The sequence below is a fragment of the Hyperolius riggenbachi genome, chromosome 4 (genome assembly GCF_040937935.1).
Source record: "Hyperolius riggenbachi isolate aHypRig1 chromosome 4, aHypRig1.pri, whole genome shotgun sequence".
In the NCBI taxonomy this organism is placed as follows: domain Eukaryota; kingdom Metazoa; phylum Chordata; class Amphibia; order Anura; family Hyperoliidae; genus Hyperolius; species Hyperolius riggenbachi.
In genome coordinates this window covers 498,815,873-498,842,665 of record NC_090649.1, presented here as the reverse complement: position 1 = coordinate 498,842,665, position 26,793 = coordinate 498,815,873, and the positions used below count along the sequence as shown (strand labels likewise).

The 26,793-nt window shown below is 40.2% G+C and overlaps 1 protein-coding gene and 1 long non-coding RNA gene across 26 annotated transcripts in view; both read left to right on the top strand.

Moving 5' to 3' along the window:
• The window catches only part of LOC137504540 (uncharacterized), a 29,350-nt gene extending 11,316 nt beyond the window's left edge, over window positions 1-18,034 (top strand). The window contains exon 3 of one of the 2 annotated variants that reach the window (XR_011019502.1): window positions 17,819-18,034. This is a non-coding gene — a long non-coding RNA (uncharacterized lncRNA). Of the gene's footprint in view, window positions 1-5,187; window positions 5,531-17,818 lie in introns of those variants that run through there. The other variant, XR_011019503.1, reaches the window with a different exon arrangement.
• LOC137504538 (neurexin-1) overlaps window positions 1-26,793 on the top strand; it is a 2,090,050-nt gene that overhangs the window by 471,117 nt on the left and 1,592,140 nt on the right. The window lies entirely within an intron of this gene.

The following is a 26,793-nucleotide window of genomic DNA, read 5'->3' as shown; positions in this document are numbered from 1 at the left end:
GGTTGCCCAAACTTTCGCATCCCACTGTATATGGAAATATTGGAAGGGTGAGTTTGTATTTCAATAAAACACCATGGTCATTGGACTCATATAATCATGTAGTACCATACCTGCAGGCTTCCTATTATATGCAATGCAATGAGCAACAGTGGTTAAAGCACATTGCAATACCAGAGGACAGCATGGCTGTGGTGCATTTGTTAAAGTAACATGTAAGCAGAACTCAAATACACAGCTGTAGGTAAGACAGCCATTTCAAGTTATTTTATCCCAAGTGACAAAACCAGAGACAACAGCAAAGGCAGCATGATCCTACAGCCTACAGACTGCTTCTACTGCTGCCTCTTGCTTTGTCACTGTAAATCAAGGAGCTCCAATAAATCTGAGTGAGTGTTGTAGACTTTATTAGCTTGCCTGGAGACATGTCTACCTGCTGGGCCTCCAAGCATTAGATTTACTGATTCTAGCTGTAGTTTGTTGTTGGAATAATTTTGTTCCCTCCAGTGTAACTTGCCGGAAGCACTACAAATGCTTATTGGAATATTATGGTGGGCAAGTAGTAGCTCTCTTGCCTTGTAATCTTGATTTTGCAACCCACCAACCATACTGGGCTTAATTCATAAAGAAAGCTAGCTCTTTGAAATTGTAGTCACGCTTCTCCTTCTGCACCTTATTAGATTTGCTTTGAATTCAGAATTAGCATGTTTGAAATGTCAGTTATGTTATCTCCATCTGGACTTGTCTACACAGGTGGTCCAGCTGCACTGAAGCTGTGTTTGCATGACCACTTTTTTAAAGGACCAATATGGCAAAAAGTTATTCTGTTCCAGTATCCCCACCATCAGTTATTTAATATGGACAGTATACATTTCACTGTAGAGCTGGTGTTAAAAAATAGCTAGTAACACCAATTCTTTTCTTCTACACAGGCGATCTGCATCAGTAAATCAGCTGTTCCTGAAGCTGATATGACGGGCTAGCTGCTTTCTGCTAACTGCTAGCAGCCTTCTGTCTCTCTCTGCCTCAGCTGATTTATAACACAGCCACACTCTCCAGAGCCGTGCTGTTGTTTCTCACATGTAACTAATGTAACTAGTGAAGTAACTAATTAGCAGCCTGTTTGTTTAGTGGCGTTATAGTTACATGTGAAAAAGCAGCAATATGGCTCTGGAGTGTGTGAGCTGTGTTATAAATCAGCCGAGGCAGAGAAAAACAACAAGGCTGCTAGCAGTTAGCAGGAAACAGCTGGCCTGTCACATCAGCACAGGAACAGCTGATTTACTGTTGCAGGTCAGCTGTGCAGAAGAAAAGATTTGGTGTTAGGAGCTATTTTTTTAACACAAGCTCTATGGTGAAATGTATGCTGTCCATATTAAATAACTGATGGTGGGGATAATGGAACAGCATCATTTTCACCAAAGTGCCCCTTTAAAATTGAAACACCAAGCAAAACTGTAGGGTCTTTGGAAAAAGTCAATTGTTATCTCATCAGTTTATTTTCCATGTAACTAATCATCTATGGGGTACCATCACACATACTTATGCCTTTGACTGAGTATTAATTCAGCTCTGCCTTCCCCAGAAATATGAGACAGGTACACTTAAAGTTGCATCAAATACCCATGCATGTGTTATGTCTTCATTGATGAAACATTGTTTAGTGGTTGTTCTCTTGAGCTTTCATGTAAATTCGCCTACATGATCCTTGCCCCTCCCCATAACTCACAGCCAATATTGGCCACATTATGCAAATATGTCAAGTCTTAGAAAGACGTAAAAATGGCTGCTTAAAAAATAATGCGCATATTGGAAATTACATTATGATGTCTCTGGCGCAAAGAGGAAAATCAATCATTTCCCCCCTATCCTTACAGCACGATTAAAAATATAAAATCCAAATTCAATCCACTCCTGTCTCTAGTGTGTATTATTAATTAGTTTCTCAGCAACAGAAAGCAATTAAGCCTCTTTGCCGCTGAGATATTTTTGTAGGATCATGGCACAATATTCTGAGAACTCTACAGGCCGATGTGTAATCCTTTGTTTGGAGAGAATGCTCTTGACACAACCTGCACTGATCAAGCAACAATTCTGACAAACTGGAAGAGGTATTAAGGAGCATTTCATAGTTTGGGCCAACTCTTCAACTTCTACCTCAAATGAAAGTGTAAAATAGACCAAGGGTAGTCCGTTTTAATTTTCCATTTTACTGTGATGATTATTTATTATATTATACTCAACATAGAGCTTCTTGTGTTGAGGAAAATGATATATAAATATTCATTGATTGTCAAGTCAGGAGGACTTATAAAATAATTATGATGACAGACAGAGACTTAGCTTCTCAGTAATGCTAGCACAATAGCACCCATAATTCTAACATCCCAAGCTCACTTTACGGTGTAACTCAACAGAACTGGTATTGCCACCAGCTATTTCACCCAAGCGCTGAGATACATGGCTCTTGTCTGTAGATGATGAACAATTAAGACTTTTCTAAGCAACCCACTTAAGGAAACCTTCCCGAAATGGGTGCCTCAGGAGTTTTTCTGTTGTGCGATGCATAATGGCCTGTTTGTGTTCTTAACATATATTTGGTTTTATGTTCGCTTGGGAAAATTGGTTTGAGAGAAAATACTGTATCTTCACATTGCAGCGTGGAATATTTCACGCTAAATTGACTTTTTACGAATGCCGCTCCACGTTGGTTTTAAATTTACTTTGCGTAGACGATCCAGATTTATGCCGTACTGTCAGGGCAGATCAGTACATTCTATCAAGGAAGTTCAGGCTGAGAAAGGCTTTTTTTTTCGTCACATTCTCTGATCTAACGTAGAGATCTGAATTATGGGCAAAATGTGCTGCCAGATTGGAATTACTTAGCAAACAACCAAATATAAATACACTGTTAAGTTATTAAATTCCATTTTATTGTCAATTAAATCAGTACTGTCACCATAATTTGTTTCGCTCAGGAAGTCTCAAGGCAAAATGTCCTGAGATGTAGATGGCTACAGACAAAGTATACCAACTAGACAGACATCTTCTACATGTACTTTTTTGTATAATTACTTATTTATAAAAAGTAAATATCAACTAGACAAACTTATTCTAGTTATATATATATATATATATATATATATATATATATATATATATATATATATATATATATTACGCCACGGAATATGTTGGCACCTTATAAACCAATAATAATAATAAAGATAGATAGCTAGATAGATAGATAGATAGATGGATAGACACATGTATACTGGATAGTGTACTGGTTAAGGGGCTCTGACACAAAAGAACTGGGCTCAAATTTCGTCTCTTTCTGTTCAGTAACGAGACCTTGGGCAAGACTCCCTAATACTGCTACTGCCTATAGAGCGCCCCCTAGGGGCTGAAGCTCTGGCCTAACACTGCTACTGCCTATAGAGCGCCCTCCTAGTGGCTGCAGCTCTGGCCTAACACTTTTACTGCCTATAGAGCGCCCCCTAGTGGCTGAAGCTCTGGCCTAACAGTGCTACTGCCTGTAGAGCACCCCCTAATTGCTGCAGCTCTGGCCTAACACTGCTACTGCCTATAGAGCACCCCCTAGTGGCTGCAGCTCTGGCCTAACACTGCTACTGCCTGTAGAGCACCCCCTAGTGGCTGCAGCTCTGGCCTAACACTGCTACTGCCTATAGAGCGCCCCCTAGTGGCTGCATCTCTGGCCTAACACTGCTACTGCCTATAGAGCACCCCCTAGTGGCTGCAGCTCTGGCCTAACACTGCTACTGCTTATAGAGCGCCCCCAGTGGCTGCAGCTGTCGTGCAATAGAAATGTTTTTTGTCTTTGTCTGTTTCTATATATATAGGTCTCCAATGGTTGCTTGATGATCCAGCTTGCTATTTTAGTGGCTGAACCATGTGGCAAGCTTCCAGTTAGGCTGTGCATATGGATAAGGCCTGTCAGTGGTAAAGGAGCAGCAGTGAGAAGCAGAGGCCAGTAGGACGTAATTTAAAAGTAGAAACGCAACAATAATAAAGAACAGGGGTGGCTGTCAGTGAAGCCGTATCATCTACAACCTACAGTGTCAACTTTCTAACCTAAAATAAATATATGGGATCCCAGGAAAATCTTTATTAGGATATAATACAGTATGTGCGTGTTTTATTATACTGTATCTCACTTTAGTTTCACTTTAAAGTGGAGCTGAAATCAGAACTTCCTCTCGGCTCCAAGAGACAAGCAACAGCATAATAATCTTTAAAGAAAAAGAAAAAAAATCTGTGTTACAGCTGATAGAAATCTGCAGTGTGCCTACTTCCTGCTTTCATGGAGGCAGAGATAGTGTTAACATCCTGTGTTTACATATTAGCTGCTCTGCTGTGGCAGAGGAGATTCCTGAGCTAACACAACCGAGGGATCAAATTACAACTTGTGATTAGTCATCAATGAGTGGAAATTAGAGAGGCTAAATTATCTAAATACGTACAGGGTGTATTTCTCTCTGTTTTCCTTCTGTCCTGTGCAAGATTTCAGGTCCACTTTAAAGAGAACTTGAACAGAAAATAAAAAGTCAAAATAACCATACACAGGTCATACTTACCTCCTGTGTAGTCTACTCCTCAATCTCTTTCTCCTCTCCTGCGTCCTGTTTGTCCACTGTGATCACTGGAATTCTCTGTCCTCCATTTTAAAAATTACCCCATATCAGTTTCCTGGTCAGCACACTGTTACACTGTAACATCACCCACTTAAAGGGAAGGTTCCTGGGGCTGGAGGAAGCCCCAGGTAAGTGGATATTCATTTTTATTTTTTTACACCCCTCCCTGAACCTTCCCTTTAAACCATAGGGAAACATGGACATTGCCTTGCACATTCAGTTGTAACTGACAGCTGCTGATATATAACTGACAGCAACTGGTATATTTCAATTCTGACAAAATATTGTCAGAACTGGATGGGATCGCTGTAAGAAGAAAATGGTGAGCTTCTGAGAGGAATTGATGGTGAGGTAAGTATGTAATATTCATTTGCAGCTACGTCATGTGTTTATTTTCAATAATTTTATTCGCTTCAGGTTCCCTTTAAGATAAAAACAAAAATACAAACATAAGAAAATGTGACATTCACTTCAAAAACTGATTTGACTTGTCTAAAAATAAGAACAACTCATAGTCTGTCTCCATTATACCCAGAATAATGTGCTTGCGAAAATCACCTAAACAGTTCCATGAATTGAACTTGAAAAGCCACGTAGAGCAGAACGACAGAACATGTATGGTTTATTGCTTTCATTGGAACAGGCGAGCAATCGAGTAACTCAGACCCTAGAAGAATATTCTGCCAAGCTTCGTGGATAATTCAAAAACTGTTTGAAGAGCGCAGCTTAGGCTGATTCTGAAATGTAAGATTGTGACTCTGCGATTCATTAACCCCCATTATCCATCTGGAGGAGAAGAGCAGCATTAAACCAGCGTATGATCTCAGCACCCTGCAGATTAGGGGAACCCAACAAGTATGACAATGTACTACAAATATTTATTGATGGCTTTTCATTAAGAATCCGTGACACCTGGGAAAATAATGATTCTGGTTTTAGTGGTATTACAGAGGTTGTGCAAAGCAAGTCCTAACTCTGCATTTTCTTTTCTTTTTCACAAAATAGCATTTAGAGAATAAAAGTCTTTTGGAACCTATTTCACTCGGTAATAGAGATTTCAGAATTGTATTATCCCCTTGCTAATGATAACATCTCCATTTTTAAAGTGAAACTATACTATTATGAAGTAAAAAAAAATAATCAAACACTTGCTCAGCCATTATGGTAGGTGCCTTCCTTTTGGTTCACACTGATCGTGTTGCCTGGAAAGGGGGGAGGGGGGATTGGCTGGGGGGGGGGGGCTTTCCTCCTCCTCACAGTATAATATTGCATGTGATCTCTTATTATACCCTGTGTCACATTGCAACAGATTGCTAAATTGGTGTCTCCCAGCAATGTGTGCGTCACAGTGCATTTGCCTCATTACGAGGGCCGAGCTTCCAAATCCTACACAATTCCCATTTCCGCATCAGAAATTGGCATTTCGACTCTTAATGCCGGTTGAAATTCTGAAGAATTCAGACAAAATTTGGCAGTTAATTGCCAATCCCCCATAAATGCAATGTTCACTAAATTTGCAAGTTATCTTTGGGAGAATAGTGGGAACCAGTATAAAAAATCCAAAAAGACCTTGTAGTTTTTGAGAAAATTGATTTGAAAAACTTCACAGAGCCATTGTCCAATCCTTGAACAAGGGCTCTTCCCTACTTTCGATGCCCAGGAGGAGGTGGGGGTGTTGATGCCCTGGGGGGGGGGGGTGTTCATGGTGGCATCTGGGAGTACCCTTTAAGAAGTGGACCCCAGATAGCCACCCCCTCACCAGGTGAAATGCCTCAAAGAGTTAATGTGAAATAAATACGAAAAAGTACGGTAATATTCCTAATTAACCATAAATACTTACCTTTGGTTACGCCCTTAACAGTATCCTCTGAAACAATTGCACACCATATCCTCTCAATACTTTTACACAAAATTGTAATTTCCCTTTAAATCTGGAAAGCAGGAGGTAGGTAGTTTGGTTGATCATTCATCTGGAAGCTGATGACATATTTCCCACATGAACTGATTATGCAAGAAGATGCTGGCTGCTGATCAAAGCCTGCGATTACGAGATTCTGTGCAGACATCTTTAGTAGCAGCTTTGGTTTCAGACTGGTCACATGGTTGTCATTAACCTATTCTGCCTGTCTTTCTGAGATTATTTTATAATATGTCATCTAAAATGTTACATATTTTATTAAAACTTCTTTTTCTTAAAGTGGTCTGAAACTTGGACATAACATTCAATAAAATGTGGTTTTCCTCATTTCTATTACTCATACAGTTATCCTATTTGCTTTTGTGCACACGTAATATTGTCTGTTTACAAATTACAAGTTTCCAAAGTGTAGTTTATCTTGCCCTGAGAGCTGTCATTGCATTTTATTCTTTTTCTATTATAAATGCTTTTTATTATATATTAAAACGTTCTAATGAGCTATTCTGAACACTGTGTGCACCTGAAGCAGAGACAGTTTCTCAGTGTTTGTTTACATTCCAGTGTTGATACATTTGTGTTTAACCACTTGCCTAACCTTCCTTAAAGGCGTTTTTGCATGGGACAGGGGAGGACGGGGGGGGGGGGGGTGTGACTTTGGGGGATCAGGCAGCCTGTTCCTCAGTGTGGCATGCTGGGCTTACTTGAGGGCTGCTGATCACTGAGGGGAGATGTCAGCTGTCATATGACAGCTTAATCTCCCCTCTCGAGTGTGCACGTTAGTGTCGGGAAGCAGTAACGGGAGGCGGAGCAGATCCTACACCGCATCAGGCTAGAACAGCCACAAGTGTGGCGTAGGATCTCATATAGGCAGTCTGGAAAAGATTAACAGGTAAAAAATATACTGTTATCTCCAGTTTGGATGCGGATTTGAAGCTGAATAGCAGGAGAAAGTGCTTTATTTAACCATTTCAGTGTTGTTCTACTAGAATTTTCTTTCTGGGATAGTAGCTTTCAAGCTGTGAGGAATCTTTTAGAGTAAAGTAGAAATGCTGACTTTCAGACCACTTTAAGGTAGTAAAGCATATTAAAATAAAAGTAATGTTCTTATCAAAGTGTGCTAACTTTAATAAATATAGCCCATTGAAATAAATTGAAATGATTTTCCTGATAAGTAATTTGTTTTTTTACTTAATGCCTTAACTACTAAAACAATTACTAAATCACTTTAGGTACTGCTTTTATGTATATTTCATATAACCTTATCACAAATTAATTATGTACAGAAAAAAAGTGAAGCAAAATGCATTTTTTGTTTTTTTTAACCATTTGTATACATTTTATAAATTTTAAAACATTTAATAAAATTGTGTCTGAATTTCAGCTTAAATTACCTTATGCTTTTTACTCAGATAACTACAAAATGTTATATTTGTATATTTTGTAAATATCCTTTTTAACCAGCAGGTGGAGCTTCTGTACATAATCTGACAAACCTTAAATTATTGCATTGGGATATCAGGTTACAATAAATAGAAACAATATAACATTTAACACAACTTCATCTAATATGGCTGAGATTTTTCTTTTTTTTTTCTTCTTCTTCTTTTTTATGGAGGGGATGATGATTTTTTTTCCAAAATCTGCCGATCTTGTAAAACAAAAAATAAATTAAAATGAAAAAAAAAACATAAGCAAAATAAAAGGGGGGAAAAGGCTATAACGTGTGTCAGCGTAATGCTGCTATGACAGCTGTGACATCACAGCCCAGTAGCCTGGAGATGTGTAGAGACACACATCACTTTGTATGCAGCAGAACGGGGTCTTTATCATTGCCGCTCAGAGACCATGTAAAGATGTGGCCATTTCTCATGGACACAAATTGATGTTGTAAAATAATAATACAGAATGTACCTGGAAGACTGTAAACCATGAAACACAGCCTAGTGATCCACAATGAATAGGAAAAGCTGGTCAGCCATGTGCTGCTGCCCTTGAAGACACACTCATCTATTCAACGTAGCAAAACATGACATTGAATAAAAATTGTGTAGCGGCATCTTCCTCACTCCAGGCTAGGAGAGCGGAATACGGCCAAAGCCCGGAAACTGTATTATGTATCTCAGGCATCAGGTGTCCCACAATCTCAAGAGATTTATGTTTGAGTCTTTTAGCTGCGATGGAAATAATACTGCATGCTTTAAGGCGTAGCAATCCTTGGGAAAAAAATATATATAGCTGTATAGTTTAAAGGTATACTGCAGACTTTACATTTATTTTATTTTAAATGTTTATATACAGCACATTTTTCTGCAGTGTTTTATAACATTGAATTTATATCATTCATTAGCTTTCAAAGAGGTCTAAAGCAGAGGTCTAAAGCTATCGCCTCTGCAGTCCCTGGGGCTGCAGGGGGCCTAGGAGCAGAGCCCTGGGCCCCTTAGAGGAAGGCACACACAGACAATGCAGCACTGCTGCTACATTATCTCTTGGAGGGCTGGGCCAAGCCTCGGAGTGCTCATCTCCTCGACTTTCTGCTGCTGCTCAAAGCTCCTCCCGCTGTCACCACAGCGACAGACGGCAAATAGCGATGACAGCGAGGACAAGTGATGAGTAGCTCATCCCTTCTTCCCTTTGTCACCTCCTGCTGTTGTTGCCACTATCTGGTACTCTCTTCCCAGCTACCACACCTCTTCCCGCTGTCAGTCATTCCTCGTTGCCACTTGCCACATCCTTCTGTCACCACCGCTCATTGCTCTCTCCACTGTCACTGCCTCTTCCCACTGACATTGCTGCTCATTGCTGCTTCACACTGACATTGCTGCTCATTGTGGATTCACACTGTCATCACCAGGGATGAGCAGAAACTACGCCAGTGCGAATTTACGCATCGTAGTTCGCATCTACACATCGTAGTTTGTAGGTGAAGTTTCAAAACTACACTTACGTATTTACGCTTAGCGAAGTACCGCTATGCGTAGCTTACGCCCACTATGCGTAGTTAACAAGTGTATTGCGTAGTGAACTACGAATGCGTTACTCGTGTCTAATTTTCCGCGTGCGATTGTATGCTTACAAATTTACGCATTGGAAAGGGGATTGTACACATAGAAGAGTTCACAGTACAAGCATTTAAAGAGGAATTAATGCGTACAATTTTCTGCATACGGGCATAAGGATCCGCATACACTGCACTTCACACTATGCTTAATTGCATATTTTAACGCGTAGTCTACGAAATGCATACAAAGCAAATATTTGATTTCGAAGCCGTAGTTTGGCGAAGCGTAATTGCGTAAAATTACGCATAGTTCCAGTGTAGCGAAGTTGGCTGACTACGACCATCCCTGGTCATCACTGCTTGTCTTCCCTTCCTGATTCCTACCTTTCATTAATCTGCTGGTCACTACAACCTACTTGTAGGTTGCATGTGTGTTTAGGGTGCAGGGGGAAGAAGGGAATTGGCCCTACTTGTTCACAGTCGGGGGGGAGCAGCTAGGTAGAACCAAGGGGGCATACAATGTTTTGCAGGGATAGGGGGAAAGACATTGTTTGTAGTTACACTTCTGGCCTACGATGTAATGTCCTTATTGCACTCTAAAGGCCCATTTCCACCTGAAGCGGTGCAACTTATCTTCATAGCCGCATCGTGCACGACAATGAAATAGTCTCCATTTTGTGCATGTTGTGCAGAGCGGTGTGGAGCGATGCTGCAGATTCTCGCACGGCTGCATCCGCCCGCACCCGCTTCCCATCTCTTGCAATGCACTTCCGCATCAGATGTGAAAGTGATGCGGCCAGCAGCGGAAGTGATGTGAAACGAATCCTAAGGCCAATTTTTGAAAAAAGCTCATTAAAGTCATCAACACTACAGCCATGAACACTTTACAGCATTACTTGCCTTTCCCTCTCTTCCCCGCTCTTCACAGTAACTAATCACTCTACTCCACCCCCCTTGCCCCCAAGCATTATTTATTTGGATACCCAAGCTTCCAGTAAAGATGTCACAACGGAGTTTTTTCAGTTGGCAGTCCTATCACTAGCAGCTAGACGCTGTAATTACAGTACTTGCAACTGGTAGTGACTAGCTGCTATCACTGATAACCCCGTTGAAATGTATTGAAATCCAGTCACAGTTACAAGTCACTGCAGCTCAGTCACCAGATTAACATGGCTCTTAACAATAACTGTTTTCTTACACATAGCCCCCCCTCTACTGATGGCTAACCCTTACACCCCCCCTGGGCCTCACAGTAACCAATCCTCCAGCAATGTCTAACCCTAACGACCCCCTGCCAAAGCCTAACCCCAACCCCCTACCGATGTCTAATCCTAATTGCCCACCCATCCCTCAAATTCTTAACTGTAACTGACACCACCCTAGCAATGCCTAAGCTTGAAAGACCCCCACTCATGCCTAACCTTAACCGCCCCTGCTGCAAACCGCCAATATATGTGCTGCCTTTGCCCCAAAAAACAAAAAATAATCAGGTGCCGGAGAGGTTTGGGCTCTGCCTTAGAGCGAGTGCTCACTATTTGTAGCCTTCGACATCTGAGTTTACGCTTATAGCTGCAATTGGCATGGGCGACTATGGTGGGGCCCAGACTTTCTTGGTGCCTGCAGTGCCCACAGTTGTCAGCTCTGTGTGGATGTGCAGAGTGCAGACACATTCAGAATAGAATTATGTGAATAGTACAATTTTATGAACTATTAAAACTGTGTACATTTATTTTGAAGGTCCATATGGTCACTCATGACAACACTGGGGTAAAGATGATTCAAAGCATTGTTTGATCAATCCGGGGTGGTTTTTTCACTGAATGTAATACAAGATCAATAAGCTGAACCAACCAGTTTGGCCAATTTGTGAAGAGGAAGGGGGACATCTGCAGAGACATTGGACTGCCAGCCTAAAATCAACAGGAATAATAATTTTGCTGAACAGAAGAGGAATGTTTGTACACAGCTTAAACCCCTTGGCATTTCTCATACTGCTTTCTTATTAGTGCCCCCCCCCCCCCCCAGCAGAGGCATTGGGTTTCTGATTCTCGAGTGCGTTTCCTAATTTTCCATCTTTTTCTAGCTATTAGCGAGCACTCAGAACCTTCCTATTGTGGACGCAATGCCTTGGCTGCTCTACTCTGAAATGCTGACCCTGTCACTTCGCGTGACAAAGTGTGAAATTTCACTGAAGGACTCAAAAATTAATCTTTTACTAACAAGTCCTAAATGGGAGCGAGAGAGGAGGGAAGAAGAATTTCTTTGAACACGCGAGAAATTCAGTTTGAGCGTTTTTGCGCTATCTGAATCACACATTGTCAGTAGTTCCTCACTTGCAAATTTGGGTGCTTAGAAACTAACAGTTCTCCTAAAGAATGGCAAACGGAATCATATGGGGTCTATATTTATCAGCGCCTAAAATACAGTGTTAGTCATAAACAAGTTATTTTAGAATTTATTTACGTTTGTTTCCTACAACTTGAACAGTGGCGCATCAATTCATAAATACTCACCGGAGTCCTGACAGGTGGCCAATATATGTATATAGATAAATATTCTTAATGTGCTGTCTGTGATAGCCTTGTTTGAACCAGTCTGGATTTAATATTGATCGATCTACAGACTAATTAATCATTAATCATTTATATTCTGCAGGTGAAACTTGAAAAGTGTAAATATCGTACAAATGTCTATTTGTTTCAGTAATTCAACTTCAAACGTGAAGCTAATATATTAAATATACCCATATATATTTGCCCAAAAGCTGACTCGTGTATAAGCCGGGGTACCCACTTTTCCCTCAGAAACCAGGAAAAGGTAATTGACTTATGTATTGCCTCCTCCACAGTAGCCAGATGTGCCCCCAGTACTAGTCAGCCTCCATCCCCATAGCCAGATGTGCACCAAGGATGATACAGCTGCGTCTCAAGACACCACTAGATGGCGTTATGGATATGAGACACAGCGATTGCCACACAGGAAGGTTCCCCGATCATTACACTGCTTACACGCTGCTTGCACGCTCTGCTCCACAAGCCAAGGGACCCAGGTAGGGTTGAGCAGAGCACTCTGCACACCGTGGTGCAGGTGATGGGGGCATGGGCACAGCAGGGAGCCAGTAACAAAACCTGCCAGTAACAACACCTGCTCCACCATCTGATCTGCTCCACTGACTCGCATATAAGCCTAAAAAAGTGCTGAAAAATTAGGCTTATACGTGAGTATATACAGTGCTCATTAAATGCAAAGCGAGACATTTTAAGCCTTTATTTGTTATAATTTTGCTGATTATGGTTTACGGCTTTTGTAAATCCAAAAATCAAAATCTCAGCCCGTTAGAATATTGCGAAAACTTTGTTTGCGGCGCATAAAATGAAGCTCAATGGAGATTCTCACTTCTGTTTAAAAAATAGCAAAATTGCACACGTGTAAAAATTTTTTTTAAAAAAGACATCTTGCAGAATAAGTTTGGACACTGCGGGCAAATTCTCATTGTCTTTCATTAGCTACTCTGCAAGAATGTGCGTAAAAAACAAAAACAAATGAACACAAATAATGTCCATAAAATTTGCATGCGAAAAAACATTTGCAATTCCACACTGAAAAAGGAGAACCCCAAAAAAGCTGAAGGGTGTCTGGTGAGGCACAGCTATACCTGCAATACTACAGTCTGTGGCTGCGTACTGATAATCCAAGTGCTGGTGATCACCAGACTCAGAATTATGTGTCCTCTCCGAGATTCTATGAGTCAGAGGAGGAATAGCAATAATATGTACACTCTAAATCCTGCCTAAGTCTCAGCAATCACCTAGTCAGCATACAAGGGTGATCGCTAGATTAATGAATGGGAACTTTGTTAAATAATGAATGGGGACTTCTAGGTTCCCGTGATTTCCGGCATCAATAAGATGCCTGCCTCACTTCCAAAGTAACACAGCCACACATTATTTCCTGTTTGCATACTTATAGTACACTAATAAAACATAATGTGCGAGGACATCTTGTGGCCAAATAGTAAAAATGCACCTACTTACATTAGGGAATTTTTTTAATATGTATGTCAAGAGGGTATATTACCGTTAAATTATGTGCTTGCAATTAGTGATGGATGTAAAACTGAAAAAAATTGTCACAATACAATGTACTAGGGATATCATTTAAATGTTGAAATAACTGGGGCAAATGGGCAAATAAAATGTGTGGCTTTTATATCACAGTAGAACGTTCTATTTTAAAACTATACTGGCTAAAAACTGAGAAATAATGCATTTTTTTCAATTTTTTTATTTTTCCTATTAAAATGCATTTGGGATGCAATAATTATTAGCAAAAAGTACCACCTAAAGAATTCCTAATTAGTGGTGAAAAAAACAAGGTATAGTATAGATCATTTTGTTAAGATAAGTGGTGATAAAGTTATTGCAGAATGAAAGGGAGAAACGCTGAAATTTAAAAATTCCTCTTGTCCATAAGGTGAAAACAACCTGCGGACTGAAGATGTTAATATTCTCACCACTTTCTAAAGCCAGTTTTGTTGGGCTGGCACCAGTGATCATGGCCAGAAACAGTTAATGATTATGTCTTGTATGGAAACATTACATAGATTGTATGCAGTTTGGAATTGGTACAAACACATTTGGCAGGACGTGTGCATTTGATTGGTTGAGTTGCAAGCTGCATGGTATTCAGGTTACATTTGCACGGCAGCCAAATTTACCAGCATCTTATTAATCATCTCTAATCATGAGCAGAAGGTTCTCCCATCATGGCCATCTCCAGTGACCCGAGGAAAGAATGAAGCCAGAAGTTATCGATTATCTGACTACCAGTGATACTCGTAATCAGCTTATTTGGATTACGTAAAATTTTGCATACATTTTTGCAATTACGCCTATATGTAATTACAAAATGTTATTTCAATTGATTTTGAAAAAAAATCTTACAAATGCAAAGAAAAAGGTTTATAAACTCAGAAAAATTGCAGTTTAAAAAACTTTTTTTTGTATTAAAATAGATTTTATCAAAAACTACAAGGTGTTTTTGAAAAAAATGTTTTGACTTGTACCCACTACTCTCCGTAACATATGTTGCAATTTTTATAGCAATAGCACGTATTGGGGCTTTGCTATTCACCGCCAAATTCGTCACAAAATTGTGTGTAAATTATGCGTAAATTCATGTAATTCGCATTATGCGTAATGCTTACAATTATATAGGAAATTAATCACGCTTTTCACCAAAATGTTGCATTGTGATTACGATACCTAAATTCAAATTACCATGCATAATTATGCATAGGCATAATTTCTGCTCATCGGTACTAACTACCTGCTGGAGACTGTCATGGCCTTGACATTAAGTGTAGCCTCAAAAATATACAAGAGCTTTCCTGTTTAAAACTAATCACATGCACTGACTTAAACTTGGTCAATAAAGCCCCCTTTGGGTCGAGAATGTAACAGGTGTAGAGAGGAGCCCTCTAAGATCCGGCATGCCAGTTCTTAGCAATGTCCTATTCCAGTCATCTGCAAACTTGGCTCTCCAGATGCTAAGGAACTACAAGTCCCACAATGCATTGCAGGAGCCTGACAGCCACAGTCATGACTCATAAAGGCAAATGCATTGTGGGATTTGTAGTTCCTTAACAGCTAAGTTTGCAGATCACTGTCCTATTCCGTCACACACGACACATCATCCCTCAGTCCCCTCCATAACACATATGTTGCAGCCTCTAGGCTAGTGACCCCACTGAACAGAACTCTAGGGACGCTCATTCCGATTCCATGAAATCCATTCGGAATTTGGAAATCGGAAAACAGAAATGGAAATTCCATGGAAATCCGATTTACCACAAGTCTGTCCTTTTAGCCCAATCCCAGAACTCGGAAGCATTGGATCAATCAGAGAACGCAGAATTTTTCAGCAAAAATCGAATCACTGTGGTAATTTTAGATTGATCACAAGACTTTCCGATTTCCATTTTTCCCCCATAAAAAAATGACTAATAAAATACTCCTCAACAATCAGGAGAAATGAAAAATCAGAAAAAACGGAAATCGGAAAAATGGAAAATCGGAAAAATGGAAATTGCCATTGGCAGAAATAGGAATTTCCACAGAATCATAAACTGGCATTTTTGAACGTCTCTAAAGAACTGAGCCCCAAACTGTTGCCTTGAGGGACTGAGTCCTGATCGTTGTGGGCGGCAGTCCTGATATGTCCTGTCACTAGAACCTGTACTTAGATATGCATGTTTAATAGGAAAACTGTTAGGCTTGTGTACTGGAAAAGAACAGCAATAAAACTAGAAGGGGCATTGTACATTTTCAACCTGCTACAAAAAAAGGTTTTTGACTGTTATCCTTGTAGAAATTATTCAACTTCCTGCCTGACCAGGAAGTGATGTCAATTCTCACTTATGGGGGCGCAAGGCAGGAGAGAACATCCAAAAACCAATCCAAAATAATTGCCACATTGTTAATGCTGCTTTTAAAAAAAGTGGGCTCAAATAAATATATTATACAAGTGAGGTTTGGTGTTAGGTACGTTTATTTTCTTTCTTTCTTTTTCTTTTATGCTGGTAGTCAAAAGGCTTCCAGAGACACAGAGGACAATATTCCATGCAACTGGTATTAATGATAGATAAAAACACATTTGCATGTTTTGCGAAATGAGATCCAAAGGATTAACTGATTTCATTTTAAACAAAAGGACAGCTTTTCATATTCTTGATTATTAGTGCTCCCCATCTGCAGAGGAGATTTCCTCAGTAATCACTACAAAATATAGAATGAATTGCAGGGCTTGAAAGCAGCGTTCATTTTTCTGTTCCTGATATTTTTTTTTTATATTATTATCAACCCAAAACACATTGAAAGCTTTCTTTTGGCTGCAGTATTTGCTGGAATGAGGACTTCCCATGGAGCATTGACACACAAAGAAAATTATATCTGCTTTTGTGCTTTCTGAAAGATTCATGAAAGATTAACATGAGAAATGGAGTATAATCTGTAACCAATACTGTTAACAACCAGCAGAATGTTATTATTTTTATTATTTATTTATTTATTTATTGCTCTGGCGCAGTTGAGAGCAACTAAAGTAAGAAAGTCCATTGCTCTAGCTATTTTGTGTAAGGTTCCCTGTTTAGTGCATAGTGTTGATCTCGCCATCAAGATGACAAGTCCAAAACAGACAAAAAAATATAGACAGCTATGGTGAAAAGTACCCGTGGAAACATTCTCTGGTCAACAAGTTTGTCAACCCTATGCTGAGGGTTATGTTTTGTTGACAAACCTGATTTCCTACATCCAGGTCCAGGGATAAGAATGGAAGGGAAAGCTGACCCCGCTCCTTATCCGCAGAAAGTGCAGGCTGCTGTAAGAACCCATAAAAGGTTCTTCTCTCTTTGCGCATTATCCAAAATGATACAATTACAATAATTGGGCTTTTTTTTTTTTTGTTACTTCGGCCTCAATTCTGGGAGGGTTATCAAACAAATTACCTCATGTGAGGTCATTTACCTCATGAGTTAATTGCATTTAGCAATTCTGGCAGGTTTTAGTCATGTTTTACTTCATGGGGTAAATTATGAGGTAATTCAGGAGGATCGGCCGGTACCTGGAGGTAAAGTCAATTTATATGCATTTAGCAGTTTTTAGTGGAGTTCCTATTGCTGTTTTTGTGTCGTTCATATTCAGGCTGTGTAATAGAAAAGACTAGTAGAAATAAAACTCCAAGTATTTACTCAATCTTTTTCAAATACACCTTCCCCCCTCAAAAAAAAAATCTTTTAAAGACTATCTAACTTATGGAAGACAATTACTACTATTATTTATTTACTGCATGCTTATCGCCAAAATACCTCAAGTTTTATCTCACGTTATGCATTTACCTCATGTTTTACCTCAAGTTAGGAAATGGAAAAAAATCTTTCACTAAAAAGTGAGGAAAATACCTCATGAGGTCTTCTACCTACAAAAACATATTTACCTCACATACCTACCAGAATTGAGGCCTTTGTGTCTCATTTTTATTGGCCCTTTTACATATCACCAACTTAGCAACACTTATCAGAAGCAGCACCTCCATCTGAAGACTCTGTGAGAAGTTTGCTTTTCATATTACGGAAATATAAAGATTAATGATATCATAAAGATTGAACATCTGAAGATGCCAGTCAATGTGCCAATGTTTTTGCTTCGCTATTTTGCTTGGGTTGTGAACAGCATTTTAATTGATTGTTTATAGCGCTAATAGAGAGGCTCGCTTGCAGCCACCAGAGTTGACCAAACCATCTGTCTGCATCAGTGAGGACTCAGAATGGGAAGCCCAAGGTCAACCACGACAGAAGACATGGCGCCAGTCGCTGCCTAGACGCTGGTCTTTTCACTGATGTAGCAACATCTATTCCGGAGTCCTGTTTACTTCAAATTTTATGATATTGTTCTGGGAAAAAAATAAATTATGCTGTGTTAAAGAATTAAGTAATCGCTTCTCGTGTATAATTGATTTCTTGAAATTGCAACCTTGGTCTGATTGAAGATGGCTTGTGAGCTACCTGTGGTCGCTTCGCAAGAGTTATAATTGCAGAGAAGGCTAATATATAACACGTAAATAACGTAAGGACATCTTAATGTATATGGAGACAAGGATACCAGGTTCTTCATAGTTTCTTTAACCCTGCAGGTTGCATATTTCTTTCACTAACCCCCCCCCCCCCCCCCTCCTGACAATGACATCTCTTGCCAACAGTGCAAGACTGGGCTGCTAAATGACTCAATACTTGCAATATGGGTATAATAATAATATACACTTTGCTAGCCGATGTCATGGACTGACTTTTGAGCAAGTAAATATTCAAGGATTTTTTTTCTTAAGATAACTTACACAGCCCATGCTTTGCGCTCTTATTTTTTTTCTTTTCAATTTCTTCAGAAAGCAGCCATAGTGCCTGTCAATGGTGACATAAGCCCGAGAGGTGACAAGCAGGACTCGCATACCTCACACACTGTATATTTAAATTGGGACAGACATAAGAGATACATCTTCATTTTCAGAAGTCTTTTACAGAAAAAAAGAAGAGTCTGAAAACGGACCTTAGGAATCATCCAACCTCTGACAGAAGTGATCCCAATAATAATAATAAAAAAAAAAAAACACCGGGAGTGGGTGGTGGGATGGTTGTTGAGAGAGAGGAGACTGTACCTGTGTGGAGAACCAACAGGCAGATTTAGAAAAATTAAATTGGACAGAACACTTTTTGTCATCTGTCAGATAATGAAAAATGTAACCAAAATGATTCTGGAAAACAGGATGAACCCAACTTATAATTATTGAAAAATGCATGAAACAGTATTGTATTTGTGCATGAAATGCACTTACTAGTGCAGTTATCAAAAAATTATCCCCTCAAATTCCCCAGGCACCCAATACCAGCTCCCCCTTGTCCACTCCCACAAGTAATGGGGTTAGTGCGATCAGCAGAGCTTGATCTTGCTTTGTTTACATCAACCACTGCTTTGTGCTGGCAGCTGGATCTTCTTTGCAGCAAAAAGTAGACAGTCTCTGCTACAAGGCTTTCTGTTTCCTACCAGTGCAACCTAATGGCTCTCAGGGGTAAGTGATCTCTAGAGCCAGCAGGGGCATCTGAGTAATGGGGTGAGGGGAATTAAGAAGACAGATGGGGGTCAGTTTGGGTTGGATGAATCTGTTTTGTAAGTAAGCTATTCTTTAAACTTGTTTATGTTATTTATTTTTAAGGAGCACTGCTCGATACTTGCATTACTGATTTTAAGGATATATATATATATATATATATATATATATATATATATATATATATATATATATATATATATATATATATATATATATGTGTGTGTGTGTAAATATGGAAAATACTGTATATATATATATGAAAAAATCTCTAGTTCATTCAGGTTTAATGGCTTCCGAGCATGGACAGCTCTCTCTAACTCACACCACAGATTTTCAATTATATTCAGGTCTGGGAACTGAGATGGCCATTCCAGAACGTTGTACTTGTTCCTCTGCATGAATGCCTTAGTGGATTTTGAGCAGTGTTCAGGGTCGTTGTCTAGTTGAAAGATCCAGCCCTGGCGCAGCTTCAGCTTTGTCACTGATTCCTGGACATTGGTCTCCAGAATCTGCTGATACTGAGTAGAATCCATGCGTCCTTCAGCTTTGACAAGATTCCCAGTCCCTGCACTGGCCACACAACCCCACAGCATGATGGAACCACCACCACATTTTACTGTAGGTAGCAGGTGTTTTTCTTGGAATGCTGTGTTGTTTTTGCTCCATGCACGTCACCCCTTGTTATGCCCAAATAACTCAATTTTAGTTTCATCAGTCCACAGCCCCTTATTCCAAAATGAAGCTGGCTTGTCCAAATGTGCTTTAGCATACCTCAAGTGGCTCTGTTTGTGCTCTGGGTGGAGAAAAGGCTTCCTCTGCATCACTCTCACATACAGAAACTAAAGGCTAGAATGGCTCAGGAGAGATGAGAAAAGTCAGAAAGCGACACTACCAGATCCGGCTAGTTTGCCCCTAGCTCGGGTTCCCTTTAAAGTATCTTTAAGTTTGGAAATCTGCTAGGTGTTTACTAAACTTTACTGCAGGTGTACAATTTACTATTTAATATTGTTCTTTTTTGTATCGGAGCTGCCAGAAGGTCTGTTAAGAGATTTTACTGTATGAATTACTTTAGAAGGCCTTTAGAAATTGGCTCTAAAAAGGCTTCAAAAAAAACTTTAGAGACAAAGGAGTTGTTTATATAAAGAGTAGGATAGTTGGCAAGGAAAAAATATAGAGATTTCTTTTTTGTTTTTAACATACAGCTGTCTTTGTATTTGATGGCTGTGTTTGTTGTTGTTTCCTTTCAGTTTATTCCATTATTAGTTATTTAGTCATTATTTGTCTTTTGATCTGTTAAATGGGTTTATGAAATACTGGCTGTTGCCTGGAGACGAATGTTGTGTTCTCAAGTTTACCTCTGGAAACATTGTTTTTTTATGGTGCCAAGCAGTCAAATGACATTCAATTTATATTTTACATTTATTAAAGTGCCTACAAAAATGATACTTTGCTTATGGGTGGAAACTGCCTATATTAGCAGACCGTTTACTGCAGTTGTTTCCTGAACAAAACATCTTTTTGGGGTTTAAAATCCCTGGTGGTCCAACGGGACAGAATGTTTGACACAACATCATTTTACCATCGTGTTACCAGCCCAGCAATAAGTGAGGACAGATGATTAGTTGCCGTGTTCAGAGCTTTAGAGATGACACAGGACCAGTGCTTCTCGGATACCTCTCAATCACGGATTTGAGTATTCGGCCGTGATTGAAAAAAAATCTGGAAATTCCGTGATTAATTTCCAAATTTGAATCAAGTCGAATAGTGGAAAAATGCTTTTGAATCCCGGCTATTCCATGATCACAGAAATGATCCGAACACCACTTCACAGGACTTATAAGCGTCTCTTTCATCAGACATTGTACCATTTCTGCTTACATTGCTCTGCCATATCTGTGGGTTCATATCCAGATGGAAGGCCAGATATAAGGGATAACTAAAGTTCAATATCAGTTGTTAGTTTTAGGGAGGAGTTAAAGTGGCTGATCAGGAAGTATCTGTAGCGAAGAGGGAAGCACTGTTTTCACCAGCAATAAATTAAGCAAGTATATGATCAGCAATGAGGTTCTAAATCAGAAAAGGCACATCCACATGGCCTATAAGAAGGGCTGTGATGTTCCTGCTGGTGAGACGTTGCTGAGAAGAATGGATTTTGAAGCTGGTAGTTCAGTCTAGTAGAACAACAAACGCACATGTCATCATCATCTTTTGGTAAACACTGATGGCATTCATGGGAAAGGTCCTTCCATGGGAAATACTAGAGTTCAAGAGGCTTCCAAGGCCCTAATCAGACTCAACTAGGCTTTTGATCCCCCCCCCCCCAAAAAAAAAAAAAAAAATCTAATTGAACAATAATCGATTATGAACAAACCATCAATCAAAAGTTGATTAGGAAAGGTGGTAATATTGATGGAAGAAGGTGGACAACCCCATTTGATTGAAACCTGCATGAAGTAAAAGCTTTGCTATGCTTTGCTATGCTATGCTTTGAACATCCAACTATGGACTTCAATAGAAGGGGACATGTATGCTTGGTTAGTTACAAGGGGCACCTTTATTAGCCCATACCTAAATCTTTGCCATTTCTCCAAAAAATCACCAGGGACGCCTGTATGGCTGATATTGTGGTGAAGTCCCTCCCACAGTGTGATTCTCTCTGTGAACCTCATATGCATTGTGGGAAATAACAGCTGTGTCCAACTGCCAAGCAAGCAGTATCCCCCTCTGTGCATAAAACTCTTTTAGGCCTCTTGCACACTGCAAGCGATTCCGATTCAGATTCCGCTTTTTAATCAGTTTTTACCTCCAATTCAGATTCAGATTTGCAGTGTACAGGGAGCAAACTGCAAATCTGAATCTGAATCGGAAGTAAAAACAGATTAAAAAGCGGAATCTGAATCTGAATTGCTTGCAGTGTGCAAGAGGCCTTACACTGGGCAAACTCTGATCAAATATGATGAGCATGAATTTCACATAATCCTAATTTTGCATTGTAATTTGCAATTATGATACAAAATTGTAATGTGAAATTTAAGGGGAAAAAAAATCATAATTTTGTTTGTAACAGTCAGTAATTTGTAACTATAATTTCACAGTTGTGTATAATTTTGTGCTGACTTAAGCGGTTATCGTTTCTGAGAAAATCGAATGTAAACGAAAAATGGTTTTCAACCATTTCACAACTGAGGGGTTTTACCCCTGAAACACAAGCGCGTATTTTACCTTTCAGCGCTGCTTCCATTCCAGTATTGATGTACTATGATTGGTTATTGGGGACTGGATAGTCCCCATAACCAATCATAGTACTGCAGAGCTGGGGTGTGTGCGCGTGCGCGGGTCGCGGGGGAGCGCGATCGCGCGCTGCACGTTTGTTTACCTTACATTGTTTTGAATGAAGACGGCTTCTGTTTGAAGCCATCTTCATTCTACTCGCAATCGGCGAGGCTAATTGGATTTAGGAACGCTAATTGGATTTAGGAACGCTTGTTCCTAACGTCCAATTAGTCACCTGCTGTGCTGGCTGGCTGGAGTGTGCGCGCGAGTTCCCCGCCCGCTCCCAGCCAGTAAACAAACAAGTGCGCCTTTCTCCGTCCCTGGGGGTGAAGCAGTGCACAGAGGGACGGAGAAATTTAGCACTGGGTGGGTGAAGTGGTTAAACTCTGGAAAATTACAGTTTAAGAAACATTTTTTCCGTATATACTGTATAAAATTGAATTTTCTCTAAAACCACAAATTCTTTTTGAACAATTCTTTTTTTTTTGTCTTGTTCCCAGTATTTCATTTAGCTTACGTATCAATTTTGGCGCTATATGGGGGCTATACTATTAACCGCTAAAGTTGGCACAAAATTACGTAAAAAATATTCAAATTTACAAATGGATTACACAAATTCAATTGACTTTCCAAATCGTAACTATGTATGGCCATAATTACGAAAATATATGCACAATTTTGCGTAATTGTTATTAGCAGATAGTGATCCAACTAAGACTAAATAATTTATAAATGATTATTGTAATAAAAATTAAAAAAAGTCATTCATTATGTAATTTTCACTAAAGTTCCCCTTTAAAGTATCGGAGCTGCGTGATATTCAGCCTTATCGCCTGGCTACATTACAGCTTTCCAGCGACGTGTATCTTTAACCCACCCTACGACCACATCACGGCAATGGGCGTGGACGCAGCGTCAGCCCCAGGACCGCCTAACGCCAATTGCCGTCACTTCCTGGTGCGGGGTTTTGCAGGAGATTGCATGCACCGATGCGCTTGTATGACGGAGGGCGATCACCGCTAGGAGTCTGTTAGATGGCGAAACCGCCATCTATTTACAGTGTACAGCGCGGCGATCTACGGCAGCGCTGTAATGGCAACACTGCCCTCTGGAGGCAGGGAAGCAATCCGGGAAACCATCATAGGCTGAAGCCTATGACAGCCAATCACGCTGATTGGCTGATGGGGTTTAGAAAAGAAAAAAAATTAGTAAAATTTATTTTTTTTAAAAAGGAAATAAATATTTATAGAAAAACAAACAAACAAACAAACAAACATTGGGGGAGCAATCAGAGCCCGCCAACAGAAATCTCTGTTGGTGGGCAGAAAAAGGGGGGGGGGGTCACTTGTGTGCTGAGTTAAACGGCCCTGCAGCAAGGCCTTAAAGCTGCAGTGGCCTAACTAGCATAAAATAGCCTGGCCACTAGGGGGGTGTAAGCATAGGGTCCTCAAGTGGTTGATGCATTCCTATGTTACAGTATTCTGGGGCTGCTTTAGTATCTGTACTGATAGTATATTCATGTCTTTGCTGTATGTGCTTACACAGGCATCCTGGAATTATAAATACGCTCAGAACCGTGGGCTTCATTGCCAGCGTTGGGGGGAGCCATGTGAGAGCAGAAGCTGCTAATACGATACATATCCAAGGATATCATACTTATTAATGCCTAATACAAACAGCTTCTGTAGCAGGCCTCTCTGCCTAATACCGGGATTGCTGGGATAGCAGCTCGGGATATTGAAATGCTGAAGTTATAACTACAATGAGGAGAAGCCATATCCCGACAGAAAACTCTCATTTACAGGGTTATTCCCCCTTAAAAATGGACTGGAGGAGAATAGTTCTCCCTTATAAAAGAACTGTAAGCTCTCTGTTTTCATTAGCGAGCCCACACTAGGAAAAAGACAGCCAGAATTTGATTGGTTGCTATGGAAACACTTCCACTCTCTTCCTTGGTAATTGATCCCATGGTGTATTATGGGAGATGTGTAGGGAAATCGGTGCAGCAGTGGAAATGAGAAAAACGTGATGTATCCTTCTAGCCATATGCTATCCCCTTATTAGTACTCACTGATCAAATCTTTACTGCATCATTACGTCTGTATCTCAGCAGATATCTATAGATTGGAGAGAAGGACTGTAAGGTACACACTGAATGTGTCTGCATGCATTTCTGCAAATTTATGCGTTTTCCAAATCACAACTGCATGGAGGGGAAACATATTACCATTTCCTAAAATGCATTTGTATGCATTGTTGTTCTAGAATGCACTGCTGCACGCGTGTTTGTGCAGAGACGGATGCAGGTAATTTCAAATGAATGTGGCTCACTAATAACAAAGTGCAAATGTATAAAATAATGTATAGAAAAAAAAGAAGAAATAAACACTTTTAAATATTCTGTGCATTTTTTGTACTTTATTTGGTGTGTACGAACCCTAAAAAAAAAGGATTGCACCTTCATTTTCCTTTCTGTTCTTTTTCTTTCTTTTCATCTCCTCTTTGCTTTTTCTTATCTTCTCTCATTTCCCTTTTTCTCCTCTCCTGCTCCCCCCCTTCACTCAACTCTCCTCTATGCTTCTTCCCTTTGCTCTCCCTCCCCCCCCCCCCCCTGCCTTGTTTTCTCATCAGTTATTTCTTTTTAGAAATTTCTTCTTCAGTACATAGCGAGCAAAATCAGCCATTCGGTATAAGTTGTCTCTGAATAGCTATTGTTTGATTTCATTATTCTTTAACCTTGTTTGTGATGTCTTCTATACTTATGTACTGAAAAGTTAGTATACAGATGAGGCTAGAAAACAGGAAAGATAGTTGTCTTATTTAGAACATCGTCAGCGCGTTGAGACTGATGCGACCAGTGCGTGGCCACGCAGCTACACAATTCTGCTGATTTATGGATACTGGGGGAAGAATGGATAGTTCTGGTGAATCTTCATGGAGAAGCAAATCTGTAATGGATTTTTTTTCTTTTTTTACTTAAATGTCGACCCTCCCTTCCTGGATTGCCAGGATCACAGCCCGTTCAGCATTACATTTCCAGCTTTGATGTGAAGCATCATATCACATAAACCATGGACCCTAATTGATCGCAGTTAGTGGGAGGTAATATGAGTTGTGTGATAATTGCACAATGAGTGCTATATGAGTGGGGGTTGGGGAATGAAGCTCCATTCACACCTGAGTGATTCGCGGGTGATTCCCGCTAATCACTAAAGCGCTAGCACTTTTTAAAGTGCTAGTGCTATACTACCCTGTGACAGTGTTCTCACTGCGGCGATTGGCACGGATCATGGGCGTTTTGCGATTAGCGCCTCAGCTGCAGCATTTTGCCGTGATTCCGGAGCGATCGTGGTACGTACGGGGCTTAATAAAGCACTGACTGCAATCGCTCTGCATCACAGAAGAGTCCAGAGATTTTACTGCCCTAATCACGGTAACATTACTTGCACAAAACACTAGAGATAAGCGCTAGGGTTTTGTGCTTTTAGGTGTGAACGGGGCCAGAGAGACTACCTCTAAGTCAGTTGTAGCTGGTGGTGGAAGAAAGAAGAAAGTGGGTGAAAAACAATGTAACCTCTTGAGGACAAGTGGTTTATACCCCCCCCCCCCCCCCCCCCAGTGACAAGGTCATTTCAGCACTGCAGTGCAACTTTAACAGTTATACAACTTAAAACCAAAATTAATTTTACCTCCCTTTCTTTCCACTAATAGAGCTTTCTTTTGGTGGTCTCGGATTGCTGCTATAATCTTTAGGTTTTTTTGTTAAAAAAGGATAATTATTATTAAAAGAAAAAAAAACTATTTCTTCTATTACCCCCCTCTCCCCCCCCCCCTAAATTGTCCCTAGACTGCGATACATACACTACAGTATACATGTCTAGCATGGTATTAGATTGTGAGCCGTTGGAAGGGACAGTTAAGTGACAGGGATGGCCTCTGTTCAGCACTGCGCTAGATCGCAGAGCTGTACACATCATTTTTTTTCTTTATTTCAGCCTACCAGCTTTGTTCGCAGCTGGCAGGCTGATCGCAACAGCCCCCTTTGCATAGTGCAGGGAACACGCGCTCGAGCGAGTGCTCATTCCCTGCTAACCTTGTGAGGAGCGAGATGATGCCACTTGGCATTAGGCGGTCCCCAGAGAGCCATGCTCCCATCGACGATCAACGCTAGATGGTTGGGAGCTGGTTGAATGTGTGTAGGCTTTAACTACAGTTTACTCATTGCAATACTTAATATTGTTATTATTACCTTACCTTCTAGATTTTCTATCGATAGTAAATGTTCCCTGTGG